The sequence below is a fragment of the Sus scrofa genome, chromosome 15 (assembly GCF_054392235.1).
Source record: "Sus scrofa isolate SSC_HxYL_T2T_F1_AM1 chromosome 15, Sscrofa_HxYL_maternal_Yorkshire_Landrace_v2.0, whole genome shotgun sequence".
Lineage (NCBI taxonomy): Eukaryota > Metazoa > Chordata > Mammalia > Artiodactyla > Suidae > Sus > Sus scrofa.
Genome location: NC_139397.1, coordinates 101,271,006 through 101,290,350, shown reverse-complemented (window position 1 = coordinate 101,290,350; position 19,345 = coordinate 101,271,006). Strand labels below are relative to the sequence as shown.

The 19,345-nt window shown below is 39.3% G+C and overlaps 1 protein-coding gene across 2 annotated transcripts in view; it reads right to left on the bottom strand.

The window, feature by feature from the left end:
* Positions 1-19,345, bottom strand: part of ITGA4 (integrin subunit alpha 4) — a 253,762-nt gene that overhangs the window by 93,339 nt on the left and 141,078 nt on the right. Inside the window, exon 6 of one of the 2 annotated variants that reach the window (XM_085000022.1) lies at positions 12,441-12,640. The exons of the other annotated variant lie outside the window; for it this stretch is intronic. The gene's annotated coding sequence lies outside the window, so the exon portion shown is untranslated. The remainder of the gene's footprint in view (positions 1-12,440; positions 12,641-19,345) is intronic. 2 annotated transcript variants of the gene reach the window in all.

The following is a 19,345-nucleotide window of genomic DNA, read 5'->3' as shown; positions in this document are numbered from 1 at the left end:
TATGTGGCCATAAAAAAAAGAAAAAGAAAAAGAAAAAAGAAATCCCAGATTTCATAACTTCACTTCACTGGATAATCTTTCACAGGTAAGACTTCTAAATGGCTTTTCACACCAATTTAGGGAAATTCTTTGTTTTTCACAGGAGAGAACTCAGCTCAAAGAAACGGAAGATGTGCATAGGCTAGGGATATTGTTTGAAGTGAGATGACAGTATGACTTGAAAACAACATCAAAAGGTCTCTGGTATGGGAATTGAAGAGAACATTTGTCTGAGAGCAAGCCTTCTTGTACTTTTAATGCTCCTCTGCATTTGTAACTCAGATGTCTGTTCACAGATAAAATCTGGCCTCTCCTTTTGGAATGTCCCTGACCACTTGTCATTGCCCATACCTTAGGAGATCTGCTTCCTCTTAGGTTCCCCCATCACAAGAATGACTCTGATCTCTCTCCTTTGGCTCACGTTCTGAATGCTGGCCAGTCTGCCAGAGGCATCTCACTTTAAACCTGGCTTAGTCTTGATAAACTTTAGGCATCAGCAAGTAAATTACAAATTCCCTGATTTCCTTGAACTTATCCCATGCCTATACATTCATTCTTTCTCTCATTGAATATTTACTGACACATACCCTATGTCAGGCACTGTGCTATACAACTATAAATAAGACAGGATCCCACACTTGAGGGAATTACAGTAACACACATGAGAGTAACATGATACAAAGAATACACATTTTAAAGTGCAATATTCCATGTAGGAACAAAGGAAGGGTCAATTCTTGGAGTCAAAACAAGCTTTATCCGAAGGGGGACATATATGTTGACTCTTTCAGTATGATGAGGTGATTACCAGATAGGCTGGTGGAGCATGAGGACCACATGCAATCGCATGGTGTGTTTAGGGAACTTGAGGCATATGACATAGAACAGGCAGTGGTAGGAGAAGATGCAGAAGAAGTAGGCAAGCTTTAGATTATGGAAACCTCATGCGCCATGCTAAGGAGTAGGGGTTTTTATTATATTTAGAAAAATATTTTGTAAAATATCACATGCCTAGAGAGACTGGAGTGATAGGAAATTAGAAGCAGATAGTTTAAATGACTGATATATTAAAATAAGAGTGAAAGGCCAAGAGCCTGGACTAAATGATGATGGGCTGAAGAGGAAGGAATGGGGTGAGGGCAGGAATTGGGCATGGTGTCACAGTGTCATGGTGTCACTAGGTATTGCCATTTATTGGAATAAAGTGTGAAGAAGGGGGACCAATCAGAATGGGAAGATAATTCCAGCAGGGCTATTTGTGTGGAGTTTGAACTTTCTGAGAAATATCCCACTGAAAATATTCCAAAGACAATTAGATAGACAATCTGGGGCTCAGAAGAGACAATGCTAAAGATACCATTTTGTAGCATCATTAACACAGAGGTGAATGATGGAAAACATGTGGAAAGAGAATATAGTTTTGAGAGACTGGTGAAGGACACCAAAGTTTAGGGTCACACAGAGGGAAAGCAATCCATAGTAGGTCTACGAAAGAATCATCAGAGCAGAGTTCCCATTGTGGCTCAGCAGGTTAAGAATCTGATTAGTATCCAAGAGGATGCATGTTTGATTCCTGGCCTCACTCAGTGGGTTAAGGATCTGGCATTGCTATGAGCGATGGTGTGGGTTGCAGACATGGCTTGGATCCCGAGTGGCTGTGGCTGCAGCTACAGCTCTGATTCGACCCCTAGCCCATAACTTCCATATGCCACAGGTACAGCCTTAAAAGACAAAAAAAAAAAAAAAAAAAAAAGAAAAGAAAGAAAGAAAAATCATCAGCGAGGTGAAAAAGCCAGGGAAATGTCACTGCCCTAAGGACATGTCATGTCTCAGATGACCAAGAAGACAGCTCCCTCTGTTGCCTTTTGCCTATGTCTAGTTTCCACATTTCCTTTCTCACTTTCTCTGCCAGCATAGGCCTCATCTTCTTTATCCTTGCTATTACCAGATAGCAAGCCCTCTCTCGGGTCTCAACTCTATCAGCCTGGGTCCTAACTTTTAGTTCCCTCTCTCCTCCTCTAAGGATGATAACTAAAGATGACCATAGCCTGCGGAACAACTTTGATGTCCCCCATTCCAGCTGCCTTGGTCTCTTCAAATTTAGAAGTTGGTTTTTTGAAAGAGATTATGGGCATATAAATTTGGTGCTTGCAAACCTCACATAGAGAATGTAGCTGTAACACGGAGTACTGGAACAGGGCAGGAAGCAAGAGGGTCTACACAGAAAGGCCAAGTCTTGGGCTCAGCAGAGGAAGAATGAAGGCAGCTAAGGGTATGGTTATGCTTCCCCATAACACAGATGGTGAATTTTCCCAGTAGCACTGCCCCTGTGCTATGGGGCTGGGGTGAATGATTGGCAGGGAGTTGCACATTGGGTTATGGTGGTCAGGCTTTGAGAACATCAGTGGTTCTTGAGAGCTCACGCCACCCAGTTAGTTTGGTGAAGTGTTAGAGTGGGCTAAGTTTTGAATAAACTTGTGGATTTTAGAGAAACATGGTTCAGAAATTTGGTTAAGAATCTAGGGTGAAAGGATTTCGATGAGTCCATATACTTCCAATAAAGTGGGGTTTTGTTCTGAGGAACTCAGTGTCTAAGGACATGGCTGTTTGCATTTTTGCTAAATGTATGAACTTGGAGCCAGGCACCCCCACCCCCAACACCCACAAAAACACACACACACTGTGTGTCTGTCTGTCTCTCACACACACAGTTTTGTAGTCTTGTGCCCTACTCAAGTAAGACTAGATAGATAAAATGTGAATTATTTAATAAGATGTGGCAAATCTTTTGCACTCTAAACATTACCTGTCGCTCACACATTTTAAGTTGTTGCACAGGGAAGAGGCTGAGCTATAATCCCAGTGTCAAGTTCTTAGAAAAACCTGCTGACCACCCCTGGTGGTAGCAGAACGATCCTCAATGAGAGTGAAACACCTGGAGAATGACTTCTTAAGTAAGAGCTTCTCAAATGTTATTGTGCCCATGAAGCACTTGGAAATCTTGTTAAAATGCAAGTTCTGATTTAGTAGGTCGGGGTGGGGCCTAAGATTCTGCATTTCTAACAAGTTCCCAGGTGAGGCCGAAGGTGCGAGGCTATGGATCACACTTTAGTAAGGTTTTAAGAGCATATTTTTGGTTGAGTTTCATTACATAGTTAGACCAGTTAGAGTATAAAGTCTAGTGTTAGTAAACCCAGCAAGGAAAATTTGAGCTGAGCAGCTAAGTGTAAATCGCTCTTTTCTGTCAACATCTTGTGGTTGAAAAATTAGACTATGTAATGAAAATCCATTTTGACATTTAGTTATAAGCCATATTAATCCTTTTTTATGATGAGATAAAATTTTGAAGCCTGCTATCTTTGCAAACAGATTCAATGACTTATAGTTAGAAATCCCATCTCTTTCTATAACTGTCTGTAATTGTTAAGGTAAAATTTCTAGTATAGGTCAGATTCCTTATTTAAATTAAATATTTTTTTATATTAACAGAATGAATGATTAATAAAGAAGACTGTTAGCTGATTCCTTCTTCCTTCCCCCCCCCTCCCTCAAAGGAGAGTAGCAGCTTCCATAATAACTGAAATTCATAATGAGTCTATTTAATAAGGAGGAAAAATCCAGGAAGCAATTTTCTAACTGTCTTTACTGAAATTTTGTTTTGAATGAGTCTTCTAATTCTTGCAGAATAAAATTTCTGAGAATTCAAATCTTAACATCAAACATCTACTTTGATAGATTCTCCCACATAATTTATCCATTTTTTTTTTTTTTCTTTTTGGCCACATGTATGGCATGCAGAAGTTTCTGGGGCTAGGGATTGAACCCGTGCCACAGTAGTGACAATGGCAGATCCTTAACTGCTGAGCCACCAGGGAACTCCTAGTTGATCTACTTTTATTTCAAAAGACTTTTAAGTCTTTAGATATTTGCAGCCCGCTGTGGGGTCTCTGAGCTCATCAATGATGTACCAAGATTTTGAAGAATATTTGATTCTAAAGATTCATTTCTTTGTCCAATATGACCATTACGCTATTCTGGACAAGACTAGTTCTGGGAACCAGATTATTTCCCCAAAGGGGAATTCTCTGGTTACCTAAGTTAGGCAAAATCTGATTTCTTTAGCTCGCTCTTAGATATCCACAAAGCATATAAATATTTGAAAAATTCTGAAAATAAGACTGTATTGTACTCTAGCATGGTGTTTCTCAAATTTATTTGTCCATAGAGTACACTTTGGGAAACGTTCCCCTTTCCATTTTCAGTCTTTTTCCATACTGATGAAATTTTTGGTTTGAGAGAGAGCTGGACAGAATGCCTTTCCTTCACTCATCAATAAAAAGAAAGCCATCATGGAAAGTCAGATGTATTTCTCTGAAGTCTTTTTGGAAAACCAGGCATTCTGAACTGTGTTGGGCAAAAGAATGCTTAACAATCGGGGATGGAGTGGTTGGGGACACAATGAGACCAGTCATGATTTATCGCCTGGCTGGCACACCAGATTAACGTCAGAGCTCTGTCAGCAAGGAATCAAAGTGAGGATGGCTTCTGGGAAGGCAACTAACGAAGCTTAAAAGGGAGTCTCACAAAAATATGTTTGCCACCTCCACCCTTTTCATGCTGGTTCAAGTCACTATCTCTTCTCATTTCTTTAAAAGCCTTTTTACTGGTGCTTCCATTCTTATCCCCTTTCCATCAATTCTCCACACAGCTGCCGGAGTGATCATTTAAACACATAAATCAAGTCATGTTACTTCCCTGCTCAAGCCCTTCCAATGAGTTTCCATTTCATTTAGCCCGATGACATATGGTCCCTTGGTCATAGCTAACAGGCCTGGTGAATTTCTGCAACCTCACCCCATGCTTTGTTCAGTTCATTCTAGTCCTAGGTCTTTTTGCTGTTGCACCAAAATACTAGACTATTTTTAAAAATCTTTGGCCCTTGGTACTTTCTACCTTCTGCTCATACACTTCTTTCTTCATATTTTCACATGACTTGCTCCCTTATTCCCTGTACATATGTCACTGCCACAGGGAGCACCTCCTTGATCAAGCTAGGATACCTGCTTTATTTTTCTGATTTGTATTTTTTGTCATATACTATTACATTTGTCTACGAAAACACACACTGCTCTTGTCTATCTCTGCATGCACAGCACTTAGAATGGTGTATCATATAGCGGCTTGAAAATATTTGTGGAATGTATGAATGAAATCTGTAAAGTTAAAAGAAAAACCAAGTTCCCTTTGTGGCTCAGCGGCTAACAAACCCGACTGGGATCCACGAGGATTCGGGTTTGACCCCTGGCCTTGCTCAGTGGGTTAAGGATCTAATGTTGCCGCGAGATGTGGTGAAGCTCACAGATATGGCTTGGATCCCGCATTGCTATGGCTGTGGCAAAGGTCGGCAGCTACAGCTCAGATTCGACCCCTAGCCTGGGAACCTCCATATGCCATGAGTGCAGCCCTAAAAAGCAAAAAATAAATAAATAAATAAATAAAAGAGAAAACCATTATGGCCTGTTAAAAGAAAATGTGATGTGTTGTTTGTAAAGAACTTGGCAGAGTAATAGAAATCATTTGGAGCCTTTCAAAATGAGAACTCTGAATATTGAAGTCCTTGTTGAAATCTTTGATTTCTTTAAACCCAGGGATGAGGCTAAATTCATTAGGTGTTAGCAAGGCTATGATGTTGATAGAGGAACCAGAGACCTCTTATCAGTATAAGGGAGGACTGCCTATAAAGATATAGGATCAGGGCACTGATTCTTAGAGAATATCATGGATTGAATGGACAAAAAAACCAACTTCTGAATTAGACAGAATCTGAGTTGTCTTCTACATACGTATTTTTTTTTTTAACACAGAAGTTACTTTTTCACTTTTATTTTAAGAAGCAGGTGCTCAGTGATTTACAGAAATTCCAGTTTTCCATTTAGACAAAACTGATCCTTTCCTTACACTCAAATTTTCTCTCTCTCTCTTTTTTTAATTTGTTTTTGTTTGTTTATTTGTTTGTTTGTTTTGCTTTTTAGGACCACTCCTGAAGCATATGGCTATTCCCAGGCTAGGAGTCAAATTGGAGCAACAGCTGATGGCCTACACCACAGCCATTGGGGCAACACTGGATCCCTGACCCACTGAACCAGGCTAGGGATGGAAGCTGCATTCTCATGGATACCAGTTGGATTTGTTTCCATTGTGCCACAATGGGAACTCTCATTCAAATTCTATTTGAAAGAACTTTCCTTTAAAAACAGCTAATAAGTCATTAAAATTCAAGTCTAGATTATTCATACATTTAACAGTTTTTATCTGGGCTATGCATTGTTTCATATATAAAGAACCCAAATTTTGAGTATAGATAGATGATATTGTAAGACCTTAACACTTAGCCTGATTTCTGTTCAAACCAATATTTTTAAAGCTTATGTCTTGTCAAACATGCCTTGTTTCCTACAGTATATATTAAATTCAAGGAGTAAGATTTATATCTAGAAGTAAGATTGGAAGTCTGGAACTGATTAAAGACGTTCACTTTTAACTTATGGCCTTAGTCCCAGAAATTTTATATTAGCAATGTAAAGCATTCCAAGCTAATAGAAAAACTGGATTAAAATTAATATCAGGTTATTTTTCAAAAGGCTTTGTAGTTATGTCAGGGAGCTGATGATAAATGCACAAGTAAAATTTGCACCATTAAGAATGCTTTATACATAGTCACAGCATCCTGGACACACCGCAGGCTACTTTTGGACAGTAGATACAGAAATGTACCATAAGCCGGGGATGACTAAGAGGGAGTTGTGACAGAGACTGCTGGCTGTTCATCAAAGCGCCCTCTCCCCTTAAGTAACACAGTTAAGCTAGGAATCTGACGATGGAGCCAGGGACTATCTTTTCTAGCATCACCATCCCCCCAACCCCCCCCAATCCTTGCAGCTCTGTGACTTCATTCTCACCAGAGGCAAGTCAATGCGAGTACGGTGTGCACAATATTTTAAGTCTAAAACATTGTGCATATGATCCTTCAGGCATTTTCTCCCCCCAAAAGCTGTAGCAAATTCTATTTAAAGGAAACTTCCTTAGAAAACATACCTTATGGGGCAGGGGAACACCCCAAATGATAATGGAGAAATGAGACAGAAGAAGCCTGGATGCCCGACTGTGTGGAGTATAGCAGGCTGCCTACTTTCCCCGGATTGATATGTGAGGAAGAAATAAGAGTCATTTTTGAAGCTTCTCTATGGTTCAGACTTACAGGTATTAAGAGAAGCTTAGTCTTTAATGCTACATAATACAGGGGTTAAAGCCCTCTCTGGTGCCCACTTCCTTTTCGGGCTCTGCTCTGTCTTAGACCATTGTCACTCATCAAGCTTCTCAGGAGCTCCCTGTGTGTGCTCTGTTCTAGGCTTTTTCCTTCATGCTCTAGGTTTGGTTGGCATCTAAGACCTGAGTCCTTTTGCATTTATTTTTAGCCACCTGACACTTTCAAAGAACTCCAGTGAACTCAGTCAATTTTTAGAAGCTTGTAGGCTGTTATTTGAAAGGTACTTATTCTTCCTGAGAGTTGTGACTTAATCCAAATCAATGGGTTTTTTCTTGGCAGAAGTTCAAGAAGCCCACAGACCATTCTGGGGTCTGTCCAGTTAAATTCTGTAATGCTAGACTTCTCCTTGTGCACAAAAAGCAAAGAATCTTTGCCTCCAAGATTCTCAGACTAGAGCTGGGCTCAGCCTCCCCTCTCAGGACAGAAAGAGCCAAGCAGGAGGCGAGGCTCTTCATCTAACCTCCTTGCCACTATTTCCCTAGGTGATTAGAAGTAAGAGGTGATCCCAGTTTTCAATCTGAGAAATACATTAATTAATAATATCAAATGGTCATGAACTGCATAAACATCAATTACTACCTGCTATCTGGAAGTGATTCAACTAATGAGAGTGTGTGACTCAACTTAGGTTTTAGAAGATTCTGTTTACTCATCTCAGGGAATTAGACATTCAAAGTGTCTGAGTAGTGCCTTAGATTTTCCAATTTAATCAGTTTTTGTGAAGCTAAAAGAATTTATAGATAGCACTGATCAAAAGAAGTTCATGTTGGAGTTCCCACTGTGGCTCAGAAGGTTAAGAACCCGACTAGTATCCATGAAGATATGAATTGGGTTCCTGGCCCTGCTCAGTGAGTTAAGGATTGGGCATTGCTTCAACTTTCGGTGTAGGTTGCAGATGTGGTTTGGATTCTGTATTGCTATGGCTGTGGCGTAGGCTGGCAGCTGCAGCTCCCATTTGACCCCTAGCCTGGGAACTTACATATGCTGCTGGTGTGGCCATATATTAAAGAAAAAGGAAAAAAAGAAAGAAAGAAAGAAAGAGAGAGAGAAGAAAAGAAAAAAAAAAAGAAAAGAAAAGGAAAAAGTTTATGTTCTCTTGGGCACCTTTATCTGGAAACTGGAGAATAATAGGCTCTCATTGTCAGTCTTTATAACACACGATACAGTGCTTTTCAAAAGCTGGATGCTACACTTCAGTGGGACATGACATAACATACTGGGTCATGGATGGTCAGCTTACAAAAATAATAGGATGAATGGAATAGAATAGTAAAACAGTGCTTTGGCTATAATTTCAGTAATTACTGTTTTGTGAAATTTAGTGTCAATTGTATATAAATGTGAGGGCGTGTTTGTGTATTAGTAGCTACTGTGTTGTGATATGAAACTGTATTTCTTATGCTTAAAAACAAAATTTTGAAAAGACTTATTCAGCCCATCAGCTCATTTTAGAAATGGGATAGCAGCTCTCTATGTGTGCCTTCCTACTGCCTTAGCATCAGTGAATGGAGTCTCTTGACTTGAACTTGAGATCTTGCAAAAAAGTTTTAGTGCCCTGGAATTGTAAGCTACATATTTATGTACCAGAGAGTCAGCTCCAGGGCTGTCCTCTTCCAAAATTATTTAATTCTGTCTGATTCTGTAAAAATCAATCCCCATTCCCAACAATGCTCCAGCTAAGAATAATACCAGAAAAAGGAAAAAAAATGACTTCACAGTATCTGTTTATCTATGGTTACTAACTGAATTAAACATATAGAATAAACATATGGCCTCTGATTTTAAATTTCCTTAATTGTGGACAATTTCATGATGTACTTTCTCAAAGTAGCAAACAGTTTCTTACCAAGAAAGCACCAATGTACAATTGAACAATGTAGGTGATGGATTATTTACTGCAATAAAAGGAATGTGGCCAGCTTTATGCTCAAATACATGTGTAGAATCTGCTAAAGATTATCTTTTGAGGAAATAATATTAGGGAAACACTTTTATTCTAACTGGAAAAAAATACTTATTACTTTGTAAAACACAAAATTTCTTAGTATAAATTGTGTACTACATTTAGATTTTAGATTTTTACATATAGAATTGTTTACATACCACATGAAACTGCTGATAGCTAAATATATTTGTTTAATTATTGTACATCTTAAAGTACAAAATATTTTCCAACACACTCAAAAAACATAAATCAAGGGAAGGGAGAAATTCCTGACTGATTGCCTTAGTTAGAAATACTGACACACTAGTTTATCTTATGAATGATCATATCCAGTAGCTTAACTAATAACCTACACCATTATCTATTCTACAGTGAAAAGAAAATTTAAGCACAGACTTGACTGAACAATGAGCAGATGAAAATGCTTACTTGTTCTAAAAAAAAAAATTAATTTTTTAACTCTAAATTATTCTACTTTTCGGAAACCAGTCTTCTAAGAATAATCTATAAACTCATCAATTTGCTCATAGGTAGCAACTTTAAAAATGAAAAAGAGAGAAAATATCAAAACTCAGGTCTTAAGAATAGGTTATAACAATTTTATTCTAAGAACACGCTCTTTTTTTTTTTTTTTTCTTTTTTTTTGCTATTTCTTCGACCGCTCCCACGGCATATGGAGGTTCCCAAGCTAGGGGTTGAATCGGAGCTGTAGCCACCGGCCTAGGTCAGAGCCACAGCAACGCTGGATCCGAGCCACGTCTGCAACCTACACCACAGCTCATGGCAACGCCGGATCGTTAACCCGCTGAGCAAGGGGAGGGACCGAACCCGCAACCTCATGGTTCCTAGTCGGATTCGTTAACCACTGCGCCATGACGGGAACTTCAGATGACGCTTTTAATACTTCAATCAAGAGCTCATTGTTGTCTATTCGACAGCTTTATGAAATAGCTTTAACCTTTTCCTGTATAATACTTTTGAACACTTCACCATAAAATAAACCATTTTGGATTTAGACACACAGTTTCTATGAGCAGAGAAATATCTGAAAATATGCAAAAAATACCAAGGGTAAAGAAAATAAAAAGTATTTTTCAAACTTCTCTAATATAAAGTACGTGATTATTCAGCTTTGACCTAGGGTACAGTTTGTCTTTTTTCCGGATCCTTTGAGAAGGGAGAAATTAGGGAGGAAGGGGAGTGGCTTATTTAACAAAGAGTGCCAGATTGGATCAGAATGAAGAATTTGAGAAATGTGCAAACACTAATTGCCACAAAAAGGCCACCCTGCTCAGCTCAGCTTGACCTTTGATATGGAAACTACAAATCACTTCTTCTTTTACTCAAGCTGCATCTCTGAACAGCAACTCTTGGGTCCTGCTGGTTTATGGAGTTAATGCACTTGTACTTTTTTAGAGGATGTTTTCCACCTAATAAATTTTGAACAGGTTGTTTTAGCATTTTGCCTTGTGCTTCCTTTGCAATGAATGCACCAAGGAGGAGACTGGCTTCCAACCTAGTGAATCATTAAAATATGTGGTGGTTGGATGGCTGGGTACATGGAAGGATTTCTAAAATTATAGATTTTTATTTTCTGTCCCTTAAAAAAAAAATCCTTTAAGCTGCCTTTAAACTTCGAAAGGTAATTTTTGGATTAGCATTTTCTTGTTATTTGTATGACGTGAACAGTGGCAATGCTATATCCATGAGCTGTAAGCTTAGTTTTACAAAATAATTTTGTGGAAAATATTTTGTGGCCTCCTGAATAGGTACATATAAAGTCAATTTACCCCCTAGAAAATGCTATCTTTACCATTTTGACACTGGATTGAATCCCAAGTATTTCTTGAGAAATTCCAATGACCAACCCAAGGGGAATTTGGCAAACACAAATTTTCTACAGAAAGACTGTTCTCAGTGCATCTGGAAAAGGGATGGCACACTCAAATAAGGGTAAATGAAGAGTATTTAACCAAGGAACTACTTAACAGTGTGAGTTCAGGGGTATGAGGTGATTGTCAATATTGTCACTAGACCTCAAGACCAAGGTGAAGAAGAAAGTTACTGAGAGAGGGGGAGATAGAGCTGATGGAGATCTGGACCACTGGAGGGCTTTCCTGTTGTGTCTTCTCTGGATGAAAATCCCCAGCTAATTCCCCCACCCCTCCCAGCTCTCCAATCTACTCCATGCCTATTTCTCTGTTATAAAGCTTAAAAACTTTCCAAAGGGCAAACAAGTCCCTCTGAAGTCATATGTCGAGGCTGAAGTGTGGTTTTTAGAGATGAGGTCTCTTCTCATATCAAGTCGGTCCTTCTGAGAAAAAAGAAACTAAAAAACTAAAAACCTGCAAGAAAAATTTGTAGTCTTTCTCTGTTCTTTAAATATCTGAATAATTTTGTGGAACATACTTCATGTTTACTGGAATAAACATCCTTCATTTGTTCTCTGGTTGTTCTTCACACAAAACACATATGCAAATATTTGAAAATGAAATCATATGGCTCATTTCTTTCTCATGTATGTTGCCATTATGCTCCATAGATGTATAGAACAGTTTACTTTCCCCTTTAAAGTGTGACACTGGTGTGAGTGTCATTTTCTCTGGAAACAAGCATTTGTTCAAGGGATTAGACGAGTTGTACATGCCCACGTTCTTGAGCTGTTTGTTATTCCACGTGTCATAGTTTCTCTCATTTGTCTTCTCTAGGCTTCATTTACCCAGATTGGTCTCACAGTCAAATATTAATTTTATGATCTTGATAAGTGTTTAATACATAGCTACATCTCAGTGGTAACAGGATGTTAAGTAGGTCTTTTCCTGTTTGGGTTTTAGCTAAGGCCCAAAATAGAGGTGACAAGTGTGCTGCCAGCTCTCAGCTGAGGTGCTAATGACTTGAGGACTCATATAGGAGGAGGTTCTTGATCCCATTAGCTAACTACCTGATTCCAGCTTATAAAGAAGTTTGGAAAGCTCAATAGAGAAGGGGTTTCTGGAAGGATTCTTCAGATAGAGAGGTGTCAGGATCCTTATGGTTCTTTTGGGTGAGAGAAGGTTGAGAGGTTTTTCTTTGTTTCTTCAAGTCAAGTGAGAGGGGCTTCAAAAAGGCCACACAGGGACTTTCGCATACCTCCTGGAACTCTGGGAATAGGGTAGACTGGAGTCATGCCTGAAAGCCCCATGAGGACATGTGTCTAGTTGAAGTAACCCATGGCGATGGAGGAGGGTGATGCTCTTAAAAGAAACTTCATGGCCCACAGACAGAGGCCCAGATGGGGCCTCATAGGAAACTTGTTGGGTTTTGGTTTTTTTTGGTTCTTCCCAGCAAGGCTGTTGGAAGGAAGGTCAAGGAGGCCTTATTAGAAAGAGCCTGGATGTGACCTCCTAGATAACCAGGGACTAAAGGAGAAATGTCAGATGACCAGCTGGAGAAGTTGAGGAATGTAAATGAGACATCTCCAGTGACGAGGAGTCTCAGGAGAGCCCAAGAAAATACCTGTAAGAGGGAAGAGTCACTTTAAACACCTGCCAAATGTAGAGAATTGGAAAGTCCTAGACATTTCAGGAAGAGGGAAAGAGACCCACAAAACAGCTTTGAATGGCTGAGAGAAAAAAGAAAACTGTTCTATGATTTGTAAATATAAGTTTTACTTTGTTTTAAAAAATGACTCAGGAGTTCCCGTCATAGCACAGCAGAAATGAATCCGACTAGGAACCATGAGGATGCAGGTTCGATCCCTGGCCTCTCTCAGTGGCTTAAGGATCCGGTGTTGTCATGAGCTGTGGTGTAGGTTGCAGATGCAGCTTGGATCTTGAGTTGCTGTGGCTGTGGTGTAGGCCAGCAGCTGTAGGTCCGATTTGACCCCTAGCCTGGGAACCTCCAAATGTCACAGGTGTGGCTCTAAAAAGCAAGACAAAAACAAAACAAACAAACAATAAAAACCAAAAAAACCCTCAAATATCGTTACAAGTAGTGGGCATACTTTTGTCAGGTGGAGACAACCTATGGAGGTCATTTACAAAATGCTGTGTCATGTGTCTCACACATGTCTACACAGACTCCCAACATCTGAACACTAGAGAACACTTCCCTGTGCATTTAAACCCTCTTTCTATTAATTAACAAGCTTCTATTAAAGGCAGTGTGCAGAAAGCTAATGCAATAACTGGCAATGTGTGTTTCAGCTAGGTGGGGATTTATAACAGAAAAAGCAAGGACTTGGAATTGTCTTGACTGCTCTTCAAAACTATGCCTTTGATCAGAGAGGGGACACACATACATAATGCAGTTTCTACCTCTGTGTTCTCTGTCCACCATCATTAATAGTCTTTGCCAGGACTCAGAATTTAGACAACAGCTCACCAAAAAGAATTTGCCAGGACTCAGAATTTAGACAACAGCTCACCTCAGGCCCTAGAATGCTTCTCTTGGTGGCAGAATATATTCTTTAAGATCAGGAAAAGGTGTTCTTCCTTGAGAAACCACAGAGATATTTCAGTCCCATCCTACAAACATGTTTCTTAGAACATTTCTACTTAGATGTTATGGCCTCACTGTAATGTCTAATTTTTTCTGTATTTCTCCCCCAAACAAATTCTCCTTTCTGACTTCCCCATTCTGATAAATGACAGAAATATTTTTTTTTGGTTCCCAGGATGTAACTTATAGTAATGTTTTACTTCTTCTTCTACTTTGCCCTTCATGTCCAAGTATTGCTCTTTATATTTTCCAAACAGCTCCCACAGCTATACTTTTCTTTGTAGTCTTATAAAGTGTCACTTGTTGCTTGAATTTGTTTAGTCTTCAAAATTGTTTGTCCAACATCCAGGTTCTCCTCTCCTTTGGTTTACTCTACCCTCAGCAGGAAAATTACTCGCTTTAAAACACAAATTCTGCCTATTGTTTTGTCATTTAAGAACATTCTGTGGCTTACCACTGCCCTTGGAATAAATACAATATTGGGGGCAGAACTAGAACACCATCTGCAATGCTGCCTCTCCTCATCTCATCAATTATATACTTCCACTTTCTAAATGCCTTCATGACCTCAAAGGCAATTTCACTCATTCATTAAAAAATATTTGCAATTCTGCTAGGTGCTGGGGATGCACCAAAGAAAATGAAAGACCCAGTCTTGGAGCACACATTTCTTGGAGTCTAGAGGGACATGCACACAAGTAAAACAAGTTTCATGTTGGGACATATAATGTACTATAGGATAGATGCATAATATCTAGGCTTGGATTATCAGAGAAGACTTCTTAAAGAAAGTGACATTTACATATGGCCTAAAAGCAAAGCAGGGATTACCCAGGTAAGGAGTGGTTAAATGGTGCACCAAGAAGGCAAAGAATGTGTGAAGGTCCAGAGGTGAGATTGATTGTGGTCTGTTTAAGTAACTGAGATTTTGCTCTGTTGGAATTTAGTAGAGTGATGCCTAAGAAAGGAGAAGATAAATTCTGAAAACTGAGGTAAGAAATTGCGACTTTATTCTAAGATAAACATGGAACAACTGGAAGTTTTTAAAGAAGGAAAATATAATGAGAAGGTGTCATAGAAATTACACTCAGGCTGAAAGTATGGAATTGATCAAGAAGAGATGAAGAGGACCAAGGGAAGGGGCTGCTTCTAGAACCCAGATGTGAGTTTATGGTGGCCTAGACTTAAGCAGGGGCAGTGAGGATGAATATAAATCAGTGACACTGGGAAGTGCTTGAGATAAAAATGATAGAGATGCTAATTAGTTGTAAAAGTGGTAGGTTAACTCGAATCCCAAGTTTCTTTTTTTTGGGGAAATTGCAAGAATGATGGTCTCTTTACGAAAATAGGAAGCATAAACAGAATGGATTTGAGGTTAGAATGTTGCTTTAATTTTGACATGTTGATCTGGAGGTATCTACAAGACTTCTAAGTGAAGCAGCCTTATAGACAGATGGGTAAATGGGCCTGAAGCTCGGGAGAAAGATCTGGGTCCAAAAAAGTACTCTTGGGAATCATGAAGATCGTGACTGAAGCAACTGGAACAGATGAGGCCACTGAGGGGCAATGAGAGGAAAAGTAAGCTTTAAAGAACACTGTCATTTAAGAAAGACACAAATTAACCTATCTACAGAAGAGAAACAAACTCATGGACATGGAGAACAGACTTGTGGGTTGCCAAGGGGTAGGGGGAGGGAGTGGAATGGACTGGGAGTTTGGCATTAGTAGACACAAATGTGAACTGAATTTTAGCACTTCTACATGCTTCTCCATCAGCTTCTACATGGAGTAAAACATGAGCCACTGTAGCTGCTAACCCACAGCAACCCCTTAGCGGAACTCAGGGTGGAGACCAGAAGTGAGGCACTCTGTGCTCTAGGAAAACTGAAAGAACAAGTTTTCAGATAGTTAGATATTTTTAGGAGAAGATTTTATGAGCCCAATTCTTGCATCTCCTCATATCTAGAAAAAGACTAAAATCCTTCAATGATGACTGACGTTTGTGGCTAGTAGTAACCTTTACGAGACCAGCAGCAAACTTCTGTAAAATGTATGCATGGCAGTATGCACCTCCCCCTTCACCTTTATGACTTATATCTTGATATTACCCCTTGCCTCTTTGGGGAAGTATTTCAGAGCCATATGAAATACCGCTTCCTGGGCTGTAGTTAAATGACCAAAACAAAAGATGTCACAGTCATCTCGGAGAACAGCCACTCCCAAGGGTGGGCCAGTGAGCCCTGAGGGAACTCAGGAAAAAAACAAAGAAGACTGGCCCTCAGCTGAGGTGCATAGTAAAGAAGTGATTCCAGTAAACCCAGACCTTTACAGCTTCCCATAGAAACTGGTTTTCTGTAAATCTGGTTATCTGTAAATATTTTGTTCCTACTACTCCCCTTTGTTGCAAAAACTCAAATATCCTAGCTTCTCCCTTTGTCTCCTGGGAGTGGTTTTTCAGGGCTATTTGATATAAACATATCATATGATATGTTTGATATAAACATATCAAATAGGCTTAAGTCCTAATTTTGCCTCAAATAAAACTTAACTCTCAATTTTCGGGTTGTGCATCTTTTTAAGCTAACACACACTATTGCATTTGGAATGGATAAACAATGAGATCCTGTTGTATAGCATAGAGTACTATATCTACTTATAATGGAACATGATGGAGGATAATGTGAGGGAAAGAATGTATATATATGTATATATATACATTTATATATGGATAACTGGGTCACTGCTGTATAGCAGAAATTGACAGAACATTGTAAATCAACTATAAGAAAAATTTAAAAAAATAAAAAAAACTTAACAATAAAAAAAGAAAGGCATAGGATAGAGACACTGCCAAAGAAGGTGAATAAGACAGATAGCAGTGGCATGGAAGGCTCACAAAAGAGAGTTTCCAGAAGAGGCCAACATTGTTCAGTGCTACTAAGAGTCTAGTAAGATAAAGATGCAAGCTACACAATATATTTGGCACTAAGGTTGTGCCGGTTTATCTTCTGTTTGTCCCCATCCTTCACTTTCCTCCATGCCCAGGAGTTTGACCAGTGTGGGTGGCCTCACTGAACTCTATTGCAACCTATCTTCTGTTTCAGTTAGACAAATGGTGTGCACTGGCAGAAGATAAGGGGGTAAGAAGAGAGGAGAGGATGTTTCCCCTGAAGCTTCTTCTCTGTAGATTTGCTTCCCTGACCTAAGGTCATAGCTTCTGCCAGGCATTTCTCCCTGTGCACCCCTCGTGCATTCCTGCATTTATTCGCCCTGGAGTACTATACCATCCCTTAAGAGTTCATGGGGCTCCACCAATGGTTCTTAATAGTCTTTTCATTACATTCTCTTCAAATTATTGCAACTTGAAAGTTCTATCTCTTTTCTGCTGTAATCTTAATCAACACAGTGGTCACTTGAGAATTTGGTAAGAGTTCTTTCAGTGGTGTGCTGGAGGCATAAACCAGATTACGGATGGGTCAAAGAATACAGGGGAGCTGAGGAAAAGGAAATGGCAAGGAGAGTATTCTTTCAAGAAGGATAGCAAATAAAGCATGAAGAGAGAAAGGATAGGGGCCACAGAGAAACATCCAGAGAGGTTTTATGTATTTTTTTCCTGACTTGATCATTTCATTATTTGTGAGTTTAAATCAGTATACGAAGAGATTTTGGGACTACAGTGACAAAAGAAGCTAGCAACTAGAACATGGTCCCCTAAGAAGGTGGGAAGAAATAGGACACCCCCCCCCCCATTAGAAGAGTTAGAAGGAACCCATTAGAAGGAACCCTGTCCTATAGTCATACGAGTACAAGGGAGGGAGGAAGATATGGCTGGAATGCAGGAAAGCTTGGAATCTGAATAGGAGATTGAGGCCAGTCTATTTTGATGGCCTCTCTTTTCCTTGGGAAACTAAAAGCAAGGTACCTAAGTGAGTGATGGACTTGAAGATTCAAAAAGAAAAGAGATGTTATGGAGTTCTCGTTGTGGCTCAGTGGGTTAAGGACCCAATGTTACCTCAGTGAGAATGTGGTTTGGTCCCTGGCCTTGCCCAGTGGGTTATGGATCCTGTGTTGCTGTGATATGGTGTAGGTTGCAGATTGGCTCAGATCCAGTGTGGCTGTGGCTATGGTGCAGGCTGCAGTTGCAGCTCGGATTCAACTCCTGGCCTGGGAACTTCCATATACTGCAGGTGTGGTCATAAAAAGAAAAAATCAAAAGAGAAAGAAAAGAGGAGTTCTAAATATTTTGAAAAAATAGGATTGTCAGAACTCTTTGAGAACATAGTTGAGTCCGAAAAATCATGCATTTAGGCTCACACCAATTTGAAGTTTGTTTAAAATTTCTCCAGAGGCACTGAGCAATGTGAGTATGCTCTTAGAAAGTGAAGAATTAGACTGAGCCAAAGATGTTTTTTTCTGTGCACTCAGACTAAAGGACAATAGAAGAGGGCTGAGGAATTAGGAATCGAGTATTTGAAACAATGGAGCATAGAATTTAATTTGGAGAAAGTAATGAAAGAGATAATCCTTTAAATCCAGAGTCAAGAGACTAAGCGTTCTGTTCTGGCTCAGTGGTAAGGAACCTGACTAGAATCCATGAGGATGAGGGTTTGATCCCTGGCCTTGCTCAGTGAGTTAAGGATCTGGCATTGCCGTGAGCTGTAGTATAGGTCACAGATGTGGCTTGGATCTCATGTTGCTATGGCTGTGGTGTAGGCTGGCAGTTGCAGCTCTGATTCGACTCCTAGCCTGGGAGCTGCCATATGCCATGGGTGCAGCCATAAAAAGCAATAATAAAAAAAAAAGGAGTCAAGAGACTAAGTGTCCCTGAAAGATTGAAGACAGATATGGTGGGGCCAATAGAATGACACTGGTGATTGGATGATCAGAAAGCTGAATGCTTGAACTTAATGTTTCAATACAGCTCTTCTGAATACTGATTCATGGGATGGATGGTTGCTGTTTCTCAGGTGATGTCTTCTTTGCATAACCTGAGTTTGATTCTTTTTTAGTGCTTATTATTTATAATAAATGCCTTCTATACCACTTATCAAATTGCTGTATATCACAATTATACATAATAATTAAATGTAAGAGGGTTATTCTTTATGATTTGATTCCAGTTTTCTGAATCATTTAAATCCTTTACTTAAATATATTAACTTCAAAAATATCTTTTAAAAAAGAGAAAACAGGTGGGTTTTTTAAACCAGGCTGCCCAGAAAAGTTCCTCATTTGGTTTTCTAATTATAAAGCACAGAAGGAAGGTTTGGTTTGAAGTTTTAATTTACCAGAGCTATACAGGATTAGTTTTTCTACATGCAATCCAGTATTTGACAGTTGTTAAATATTTGCTTTAACCATGAATTTATTTTGAGTACAACACAATTGCACCTACTATCTCTGCACAACTCTTTTAGGAATTGGCATACACTCATAATATTTAACTAGAACAATGAATGATTTAAAAATAGAAAATGCACAAATTACTGTACTTCCTTGGAAGCACATAAGCTCTGACAGAAAGTGGAATAAAGTGGTTGTATAAAGAGCTTCAA